This window comes from Pan paniscus, chromosome 23 (assembly GCF_029289425.2).
Source record: "Pan paniscus chromosome 23, NHGRI_mPanPan1-v2.0_pri, whole genome shotgun sequence".
NCBI lineage: Eukaryota > Metazoa > Chordata > Mammalia > Primates > Hominidae > Pan > Pan paniscus.
Genome location: NC_085927.1, coordinates 31,741,291 through 31,753,197, shown reverse-complemented (window position 1 = coordinate 31,753,197; position 11,907 = coordinate 31,741,291).

Genomic DNA, 11,907 nt, shown 5'->3' with positions numbered 1-11,907 from the left:
TGTAAACTCGGGTTTACAAACTCAGATGCCTGCAATGATCACATAGGGAGGCAAGTAGAAGAGAGGACTAGGAGGGATTGCGGTAATGGGGAGACCCTGTCTGAATGGGGAGGCAGCTTCCCAGTACAGGCCTAGAGTTCTTAACTTGGTTTTTAGGAGAAAAACATCTCAGGAGAAATTGGAATTTGGGTTTTTATATGACCTGTTCTTTGGTCTAACCTGTTAGGCTGCTCTGTGAGACTCTCTGGTAAGAGCAGACACTGTGAATATGCATAGCCCCTCCTCCCATGAAGCTTAGAGTCTAGTGGGGAATCTTGTGGGAGTCTAGCGGGAAAATAATGACAACAACATGTTTTTTTTTATTGTTTTGTTTTGGTTTTGTTTGGTTTTGTTGTTGTTTTTTTTTTGGAGACAGAGTCTCCCAGGCTTCAGTGCAGTGGTGCAATCTCAGCTCACTGCAACCTCCGCCTCCCAGGTTCAAGCAATTCTCCTGCCTCAGCCTCCCGAGTAGCTGGGACTACAGGCACACACTGCCATGCCCGGCTGATTTTTTGTATTTTAATAGAGACGGGGTTTCACCATGTTGCCCAGCTGGTCTCAAACTCCTGAGCTCAGGCAATCCACCTGCCTCGGCCTCCCAAAGTGCTGGGATTACAGGCGTGAGCCACCGCACCCAGCCAACAACATGTTTTAATAAGTGTCATAAGAGAGAATGTCCAGGCACCTGGTCTGGAATACGTAGTTTTCAAAGGACCCCTGACAAAGGAAAAAAATAGGATGACAGCTGAACAGTGGGAAGGGCCCAGCCCCAATACACAATTTGCCGGCAGTGTATGAACTAGGCAGAGATGCGGTATGTGGGAAGGCTGTGTTTCAGGAGAGAGCTTGGTGTGTGTTTGGAAATAGAAGAAGGCCAGTGTGGCTGAGGCCTAGAGAAACAAGGAGGAGAATGTCTCAATTTAGGCTAGAGAAAGAGGCTGGGCCAGATTCCATGGGTTACTAAGGGGGATGCCCCCTGTAGGATCATGGTGATAGGGGGACCTGCTTTAATTTGGTGGACAGAGGTCTAGGAATACTACACATTCAGGAATTCTCAACACTGTTCCACCAGCCTAGAACCATCTTCCATCTGAATCAGTTCTCAAGTGCCCCACCCAAAGTTCTTATGTTAGAAAACCTATTGACAACTATATGAGTCTACAACTTATTTCCACTTTACATATAATCTTAAAACAATTGCTTGTGATGTTTCTATATACACCGAATTTTCTTTTACTGCAACAACCATGTAAAAAGAGAGACACTGTAGTGTAGTAAAATGGAGCCAGGCAAAGCTGTGCACACCTGTGGTCTCAGCTACTCGGGAGGCTGAGGCAGAATCACCTCAACTCCAGCTGAGGAGTTGGAAGCTGTAGTACACTATGATCACACATGTGAATAGCCATTGCACTCTAGCCTGGGCAACATAGCAAGATCCTGTTTCTTTAAAAAATAAAAAAAATATAAAATACACATAACATAAAACTTACCACCTTATCCATTTTTTTTTTTTTTTTTTTGAGACAAGGTCTCACTCTGCCACCCAGGCTGGAGTATAGTGGCATAATCACAGCTCACTGCAGCCTCAATCTTTTAGGCTCAAGTAATCCTTTCACCTCAGCCTCCCAAGTAGCTGGGACCACAGACATGCACCATCATGCCCAGCTAACTTTTTGTGGAGACAGGGTCTTGCTACATTGCCCAGGCTGGTCTCAAACTCCTGGGCTCAAACAATCCACCCACCTCAGCCTCCCACGGTGCTGGGATTATAGGTGTGAGCCAACGCACCCAGTCTCACTATTGTTTTTTTTAAAGATACGGCTTCACTATGTGTTGCCCAGGCTGGAGTGCAGTGGTGTGATCACAGCTCACTGCAGCCTCGAACATCCGGACTCAAGCAGTCCTCCCACCTGAGACTCCCAAGTAGCTGGGACCACAGGTGTGCACCACCACACCTGGTGAATTTTTTTAAAAATGTTTTGTAGAGACAGAGTCTTGCTATGTTGCCCAGGCTGGTCTTGAACTCCTCGGCTCAAGCAGTCCTCTGCCCTGGCCTCCCAAAGTGCTAGGATTACAGGGATGAGCCACAATGCCCAGGCAACCGTTTTTAAGTGTACAGCTCAGAAGCATGAAGTACATTCACATTGTTGTCCAACTAATCCAGAACTTTTTTATTTGGCAAAACTAAAACTCCATGCCATTAAACAACTCTCCATTTCCCTCTCCCCTCAGCCCCTGGCAACCACCATTCTACTCTGTCTCTAGGAATCTGACTACTCTACGTACCTCATGTAAGTGGAATCATACAGTGTTTGTCCTTTTGTGGACCGGTTTGTTTTGATTAGTGTCTTAGTGAGGTCGGGCTGCCATAACAGAGTACCATGGTCTGGGTAGTTTATAAACAACAGACATTGATACCTCATGGCTCTGGAGGCTGGAAGTCCAAGATGAAGGGCCAGCATGGTTGGGTTCTGGTGAGGGCCCTCTTTCATTCACAGACTTCTGACTTCCTGTTGTATTGTTACATGGCAGAAGGGGTAAGAGGGGCCTCTGGAATCCCTTTTATAAGGACACAACTCCCATCATGGGAGCTCCACCCTCATGACCTAATTATGTCCCAAACTTTGAATCTAATAATCCCATATCCTAATACCTTCAGCTTGGGGGTTGGGATTTCAACATATGAATACAGTGAGGTAGCGGGTGGGTACCCTTAGTATATATAAAGTCTTCAAGGTTCCTCCATGTTGTAGCATGTGTTGGAATTTCCTTCCTTTTTAAGGCTGAATTGTGTGGAGAGACCACATCTTGTTGATCCATTCATCTGTCGATGGACATTTGGGTTGCTTCTACCTTGTGGTTTTTGTGAATAAGGCTGCTGTGAGCATGGGCGTTCAAATCAATGTTGTATTTGATTTGGTTTAGTTAGAACCATGAGAATTTGTTCCAAAAAATCACAACCATGACAGCAAAGTTCTTGTGATAATTATCCCAAGTGGATATTTTTATTTATTATCACTTATTTATTTATTATTTATTACTATTATTATTTTGGAGACTGGGTCTCGCTCTGCCACCCAGGCTGGAGTGCAGTGGTGTGATCACCGTACACTGAGGCCTTAAACTCCTGGGCTCAAGCGATCCCCCCACCTCCACCTCCAGAGATGCTGAGATTACAGGCACACAATCAACTTGGCCAGCTAATTTTGTGAGTTTTTTTGTAGAGATGGGGTCTCTCTGTGTTGCCCAGGCTGATCTCAAATGCCTGGACTAAAAGCAATCCTCCTGCCTCAGCCTCCCAAAGTGCTGGGACTACAAGTGTGAGCCACTGTGCCCAGCTAATATTTTTTTTAATGTGGTAAAATATACATAACATAAAATTCAGCATTTTAGCCATTTTTTGGTATGCAGTTCGGTAGCATTGAAAGTAGCCACATTGTCATGCTACATCACCACCACCCATCTCTGGAATGATTTATCTTTTGAAGGGACTGAGGAGCTGGGAGCACTGATTGCAGGAAGGATCTCATGAGGACTCAGCTGAAGGAAGTTGGGCACTGCAGTCGCCATGACTGGGGGCAGCAGCCTGAGCAGTGCCGACCACAGCGCACACGCAGAACCAGGAGCCCTGGAGCCCCACCGTGTGCCCCACCGTGCAGCCTCCTCGGCCGCCTTCAAACAGCTGCATCCTCAACAGGTTGTGAGGCCCCAAGGAGAACAGGAAAAGATGATCTCTAGGTGCCAAGATGAAATTGCACACTGGCAAAAGGTAAAGGGGGACTGTAATACCCTCCAAGAGTGACTCCAAACCTTGCCCAATAGGCTGTCTTATGAGCTCATGGTGCCAACTGGGCCTCTTGCCTTCATACCAGGAAGGCTTGTGGATACCAGCAAAATCACTCTTCTCCTCGGGGACAACTGGTTTTGCCAGTGCTCTGCAAAGCAAGCAGTGGGGTTAGTGGAGCATAGGAAGGAGTGTGTGAGGAAAGCACTACATGACTTTACAAAAGCCAGGAGAAACTTTGAATCTAAAGTTGCATTCACAGCAGATCTGCAGGGATGGGGTGATGGGGATGGAGATCTTGTTGACCTAAGAAAACATGTTCAAAACAAGTCTGAATTAAAGAGAAAACCCTGGATTGCAATATGTTGAGACAAATAAAATTTGTTTTTAATTAGCCAGGCATGGTGACACCCACTTGCAATCCCGGCTACTCAAGGAGCTGAGGTGGGAGGATCACTTGAGCCAGGAAATTTGAGGAACGAACTGATTTCAACACGAGATTTACACATTTATACACCATTGTCAAGTGGGATTTATACTTAAAATAATGGTTGGGTTCAACATTAATAAAAGTTTTGGTATAATACCATATTATTATATCACAACAAAAGATCATATTGTATCAATAGATTTTTAATGTGTTTGGCAAATTTTAACATCTATCCCTAATAAAAATCAGGTAAGAATACAGAAACAGATAAATTTGTTTATGATATGGTAACACACATGCGTGTGCACGTGTGCATGTGCACACGCACACACACACACACACACACACACACCTGTCTTGGTCCGGAGTCAGCATCTTACTGCATGGAGGACATTTTCCCTGAGATCAAAAAAATGCAAAGGTACCCCTTACCTCACTCATTACTCATCATTGCTTTGAAAATATTAGACAAGAAAATTAAATAAAATGTATGAATAGACAGTATGAAAGACCAAATGCATTTTATGGTCTTAGATCTTTGGGTTCTTGTGCCAGAAATGACAGCACAAATATCCCCAATGAGCCCATGTTGGTCACAGGTGATGAAAGGGGGGCAAACCACTGGGTAACACATGCAGAAGGGAGAACCTTAGCCCACTTTTCTCAGGGCCAGGAGGAATATTTCAGCTGAGTCTGTTACCCTAGGTCTGCAATGGTGATCATCCTCCTGCTCAGGGTGCAGCACAGTGAACAGCCATCAGCACCTTCAGAGTGCTTCAGGATGGAGCTGCTGGTGCCAGACTGCATCAAAGCTACCCACATTTCTTGAGCTTCCCTTAGTTCTGACCAAGTGACCACAGCACTGACACAGAGTCCAGGGTCACAGCTCACTTGTGCCTTGTGAGCCAGAGCAAGAAGGCAGGTCTTGTGTGACCTCAGCGGCCTCTTCCCCTAAGCCCATGACAAATATCCCTTTTATAAAGAACTGAGGGAGAAAGGCCCCAGGGTGTGGTGGGGACACCTCAGGGCTCTGTCTCCAGAAGCTCCACTGCGGGGAGGATGCCTACAAGCTGTGTTGTATCCCCTGGCCAGGCTCACCTAGGCACAGAATCACTCCATCCATATGCACCCTGGGTTCTCACCGTGTATCAGCACTTCCTGAACCAGACTTGGGTAAAGACTTTAAAGAGGTAAGAGAGAGATGCCTCAAATCTAAAGCAACGCAATGGGAAAGGCAGACTCAGGAGGTGACAGGGTAGTGGGGCCTCATGGGTGGAGAAAAGTCACACATCAGTGGGGACACTGTTTGGTCAACTTCCCTAGAGTCAGCTGAGTGGTTTACCAGCTGTCTGCACACTAAATAACACAGTAAGTTTCCCAGGTGTCACTACCCAACAATAGAGTGACAAGGATCCTCCATGCATTCATCACTGGAAGAGTGATGCTCTCATGCGTGGATTTTTATCTTGATGGAAAATTATCCTGAAAACAGCTATATAGGTGTTTTCTTTTTCTCAAAATGTCAACATCTCTGTCAACTGTACCCCAAAGCTCCAACTTCACCTGCTGTCTCCACACACTGCCCATGGCTGTTAGAGGACAGTGATGAGTCGAAAGAAGAACACGCATGGGAACACTGTTTTGAGTGTGTGGGTGTTGAGATGACACAGTAATGTGGGGCCCAGGAGGCCTCAACCAAATGTATTGGACATGTTTGGATCTGGAGGAGTCCAGGGATCCCTGTGACAGCGGGGAAGGGGATTCTAATGAGAAGACAGGGCGTGAGCAGGCCACAGAAGGGAGGGGCTGCTGGTGGCCCTGCTGAGTGGATTCTCAAGGCCAGAGAGCAGCACCCTCGGTGCCTTGATCCCAGCATCTTCAAATGGAATGGATAAGAAAACTCTGGAATAATAAATATTTCCTTAGTTAAACCTAGTGTTTCTTTTTTACTAATTGCTAGTGTATATGTATGTTCACGCACTAGTATTATATATATGTAACTACTAATATATAAACAATGATGTTCCCTACACACATTTGTTAATAAGGCAGGCTTGCTAATTTCACTTCATGTTCCTATTTTTAACAGTCCTAAATAGTGTACACTATTGTGAATGCATCCCTTGTCTTTTGGGGGGTCCAGTTTAAACAGTGCTCTGTGAGGTCCCCACCTGTTCAGTGAGGCCGAGGGAGCTCTTGAGTTTTTATCTCACTTCCCCACTGGCCTGAGGCACTGTGTGAGCACTGAGGCTGCTGTCCCATGCGGAGCAGTAATATTCAGCCTCGTCCTCAGGCTGGAGTCCAGTAATGGTCAGGGAGGCTGTGTTTCCTGACCTGGATGCAGAGAATCTCTCTGAGATCCCTGAGGGCCGGTTGTTATTCCTGTAGGATAGGAGTTTGGGAGGGTGGCCCTGGTGCTGCTGCAGCCAAGCTGCTCCTTGGTTGCCAACATTGTTGCTGTTCCCAGTGCAGGTGAGTGTGGCGGTCTGTCTCAAGCCCTTGGACACCGAGGGTGGCTGAGTCAGCCCTGCCTGGACCACTGACACTGTAGAGGGGACAGAAAGGAATGTGAGAGCAGGATCAGAGTCCACTGAGCCAGGGAGTGGAGAAGCTGGAGCAGAGGTGGGTGCGGATCCCTGGGTAAGGTCCACTCTCACCTGCAGAGTGAGTGAGGAGGGTCAGGAGGAGCAGAGCCCAGGGCATGGTGCAGATTCCCACTATGCTTGCTGAAGCTCTGCTTGGAGACTGGGCTCCCCTAAGTCTCTTTTTTATAGCTCCCAAAGCCTTCATGGGGGTGGAGTCACAGCATTTAAATAAGATCTTGCTCTCTGACTTTTCCCGGGCCTCCATGTGCTGGTTACTCACAGATCTGAAGCAGAGAGGGAGGAGATGAGCTGACCCAGGGGTGGAGGTGGCCTGGCTCATGGTGACCCCTGTCCCCACAGGTCTGTGTTGCAGCCCAAACCGAGTCTCAAGAGCACCCTGATGGCTAAACTTCTCTGCAGGTTCTGAGTGGTTTCCAGGCTGGTTGGGGCCATCTCAGGAATTTCTCCCACTGTCCCACTCTGTCCAAGATCCCGAACCTTTCTTACCTCTCGGACACAACTGGGCCATGGTAACCAGAGAGTCACTGGTTATCCTGATCCTCTTCTGAAGCTGCTCATGGTGTTGGAGAGGGACCCAGGGACCATGAGAAATCTAAATAAAAGGGGTTTCTGGCAAAGCAATGCCCTTCTCACTAACAATGAGCTGCAGAGAGCTTGTCATCCACTGCATCAGCAGCTCATGTAGACTCGCTTTACTTAATCATCTGTTACCACCCCCAAATCAAGAATATTTTTCTGTATTAATTTTTTGGAATTTAATTACATAATATTATTAGTACTTTTATCACTAGACACTAAAAACCTCTCTATGGATTTATTTCATTTTTTAGCCATTATACGTGTCTCCGTCTCTTCCTAAGACACCCATTTATGTGAAATAATGTGACTCCAGTCTACTTTCCAAAAAGCCCGTTATATAAGCTTGAAGAATTCGTTATGCATGTTTCTGCTTTAAAATAAGTGGCACATTGTTTTTTTCTTGAGAGCTTTTGATTTTGTTTAATTTGGTGGGAGTTTGTTGTTATTGTTTTTCAACTGATAATTATATTTTTATTCGTGTCGCATAAGAAGTTGTATTACTTCCAACTGGCTAGCATTTTATCTTCTACTTGTGTTATAAATTCCACTTGTGTTGAACACGTATGTTGCTTCCAATACTTTGCTCCCAATAAGGATCTCTTTATAAACATTTCCTTGTGTCTCTGTATAGGTGGACTTCTGCTTGACAGAGGCAAACACACTTCTCCTTGTGTGCTGAGGAACTTTTCTCCAGATGGCAGCACTTGTTTATTCACCCAGCTGTGAGTGTTTGTGATTCCCAACATGCTCACTGGAATCTTAGTTTATTTTATTTTGCAATATCATTTTACTGTTCCACACTCTCAATGACTTCATGCTTCATTCAGAAGTAAATCCACAGTTGTCAAAGCACCACGTGAACCCACAGTATCTGCCTCCCTCCCTCCCTCTGCCAACTCTCTGACCACGTCTCCTAAGCTGTGAACTAACTCCTTTCCTCCCTCTCTACCCACCGTCTCTCTCCCCGCTCAAGTCAGAAGATGATGATGGACCATGTGTGAGATTGGATGGGACTAGGGTAATGGGCTGTATCAAGGGGGCAGGCTAGAATCTTGGATCCACACAGCCACCTCTGCTTATACCTACCTACACTCCTTCTCAAGGACAATATTTTAAACATAAATATAAACATAAGAGAATGGATACAACCTCACTAGTCACTGCTAAAATGTTTTTGAGTGTCTTCATGTAAGAGAAAATTTCAATATTGATCATTGTCTCTTATAGTAGTGAGCTTTGACACTATTTTCTTATGTGTACTGTGTATTTCATTGTTTTTTAAACCCAGAGTTTATAGATTTTGATATTTTGTCAACATTATGAACTGCTACATTTTAAAGTGATTTCTGAAAGTATATGAGAGAAAAAGAAATGTTGATATGCTATTTGCACATATGATAACATTTGTATTTAACAAGCTTTAATTCAACAATGTGTAAGAACATCAGAATAATATAATGCCTTCTTGGTAGATAAACATAGCAACTAAAAAATACAAATTATTTCGTATTTTTTGAATTAAATTATTGTATTTAAATGTTTTACACTTTTGCTTATTTCTCATATTGCTAGAAAAATATGTTATCCAATATCTTTATGGGCCATAAGCTTTCTATTGTTCCACATTAAAAATAAAATGATTCTAGTGGTTCAACCTTAGGGGTATCTTTTTTTTAGATATAAACGGACATTATTAAGAAATTAAAGAAGTATCCTATATTCCCATATTTCTTAATTTGTCCTTGCGTGTGTATATACACATGCATGTATATATATATATATAAATATATACACACATGCATACACACAAATATATATAATATAATATATGTCTATATATGCACATGTATATGCATATGTGTAGATGTACATATCTAGATATTTAATAAAGGAATGATGGTTAGAATTTCCTGAAAATTCATAGAAAAGGCAATTTTTGTTGTTAAATTATTTAATAATGGGAACGAGAGACACTAAATAAATAGCCCTTGACACAAAGCCGTCTTTTTTTTTTTTATTTTACTTTAAGTTTTAGGGTACACGTGCACAACGTGCAGGTTTGTTACATATGTATACATGTGCCATGTTGGTGTGCTGCACCCATTAACTCATCATTTACATTAGGTGTATCTCCTAATGCTATCCCTCCCCCTCCCCCCACCCCACAACAGGCCCCGGTGTGTGATGTTCCCCTTCCTGTGTCCATGTGTTCTCATTGTTCGATTCCCACCTATGAGTGAGAACATGCGGTGTTTGGTTTTTTGTCCTTGCCCATAAAAAATGATGAGTTCATGTCCTTTGTAGGGACATGGATGAAGCTGAAAACCATCATTCTCAGCAAACTATCACAAGGACAAAAAGCCATCGTTCTCACCCTGAGCATGTTGCCCAATTTTTATCTCCCTCTTCCTTTGTGAATCTTTCCATCAGAGATTCTCCTCTTTGATTCCTGTCCCCTGATAGGGCATGCCACCTCGAGCCACAGATCTTTCAGGAAACACAGGACTCAGGCCGCTGAAACAACGAGGATAACAAGGTGACACCATGCATAGTGTCCTTCTCTCACCTTCACCTTTTATGGATTATTCCCGGCTAGGACTACAACTCACACATTTCCCCCGCTCCTGTGGCTGGAATAGCAGGAGACACAAAGCACCAAGGGTGTGCACCCACCGGAGTCAGAATCGGATCACTTCCTTCCCATGATGCTCAGGTAGACCTTACTGCCTGGTTCTCCTTCTTCTCCAGGAAGAGCAGCCCTTGGGAGGACTCCGGCGTCCTATGAGCAGGGAGCTTGTGGCAAGCAGGTTTGCCTGCAGCTGAGGCAGGGATAGAACAGGCTGCATGGGTCCTGAGGAGGGCAGCGAAGCCCACAGCCTGGGTATGGGAGGAGTCCTCAAAGGAATCACAGTCATGTTTTGAGCCTCCAGACAGACAAGGACTTCTGCCTGGATGGCAGGAACCCAGCTGATCAGTCTGGAATGCTCTTTTCTCCTGCTGGGCAGGGCTGAAGACAGTTTCTCTCTGACCAGCTACTGTGGACCCAGAGTGATGACCAGCCTGAGCCATAGAGTTTGTGCCTGTGTAGGGATGCTCAGGCTGAGAATGAGGCAGCAGCAGTATGACCACAGTGCAGGAAGCTGGAGGGGCATGCAAGCCACGTGCTCACACCTGGAGTGGAGGGACATGCAAGCCATGTGCTCACACCTGGAGTGGAGGGACATTCAAGCCACGTGCTCACACCTGGAGTGGAGGGACATGCAAGCCACGTGCTCACACCTGGAGTGGAGGGAAAGCCTCCTTGATAGAGCAATATTGAAGGCACGCACTGCATTTATTGTCACATGATTGTGCTGTGAGACAGCTTACATATTTATATTTAGTTGTCAGAAAAACCTCATGGTGACCGAGACAGATGTCAAACTCACCTTTACCCTCCCTTGGCCCATGCCATAGGAGACACATCCTGTACCACAGCTTCTGGAGTGGGAACCCTGCTACAGAATATGCTTTAAAGTGGTATCTACCCATGTTGATGTGAAGACAGCTTTTCCTTTGTTTTCCCGTCACCTTCCATTGAGGGGTGAGATCAGGCCCCTCCCTGTTAACCAGACCTGGCACTAGTGATCTCTTGGCACTGACAGTTTCTGTGGAAGTGACACTTTATAAACCAAGTCAGAGCTCTGAATTCTCTGGGACTGCCCAGCTTCCTGGAAACCCAGGCCACTTGGGAGGCCTCAGGTAGGTCATTCAGCCAAGGCCGGCTTCACTGCAGACTCTCAATGAGGTCACCTTCAGTCGATTCCAACCCCTTCATACCAAATCAGCCCCAATCTGTGAAACTTTTTTGCTGAGGCTCCATCATAAGGGGAAATGAGTCACCCACAGCAGCCGTGTCTGAATTACTCACCTATGCCTACAAGCAAAAAAAGTGCATGTTTTATTCCACTCTTGAGGCTGGATAATTCTTGTTTCCTTATCTGTTTGTTTTTGCATAATAACAGATGTAGCTCTTGCAGGAAACTCAAAATATAAAAGAGAATGAACACTACAATCTGAGTTTTCTTCCTTTCATGTTCTGCAGCCTTTCAGGTTGTGATTCCAAATATAAAAGCCAGTAAGTTGGCCTGAACCCTGGAGGCGGAACTTGCAGTGAGCCGAGATCGCGCCACTGCACTCCAACCTGGGCGACAGGGCGAGACTCCGTCTCAAAATAAATAAATAAATAAAAATTTTTAAAAAGCCAGTAAGTTTTTGCATATTCTTACAGAATTATTAACTGAACTCTTAATAGCACTGACATCATGACAATCTTTTTCCTAAGGGCTTTTTATGTTTAGTTATTTATTCTTCATCTACTGTAGAGAGTCAGGTGGCAGCAGGAAGGAGGTTTCTCTGCTCTACTAAGACCGTCCCCAAGCTGGGAAGGCTGAACTGCTCCTCATCACCTTCCTAACACTCCTCCTCCC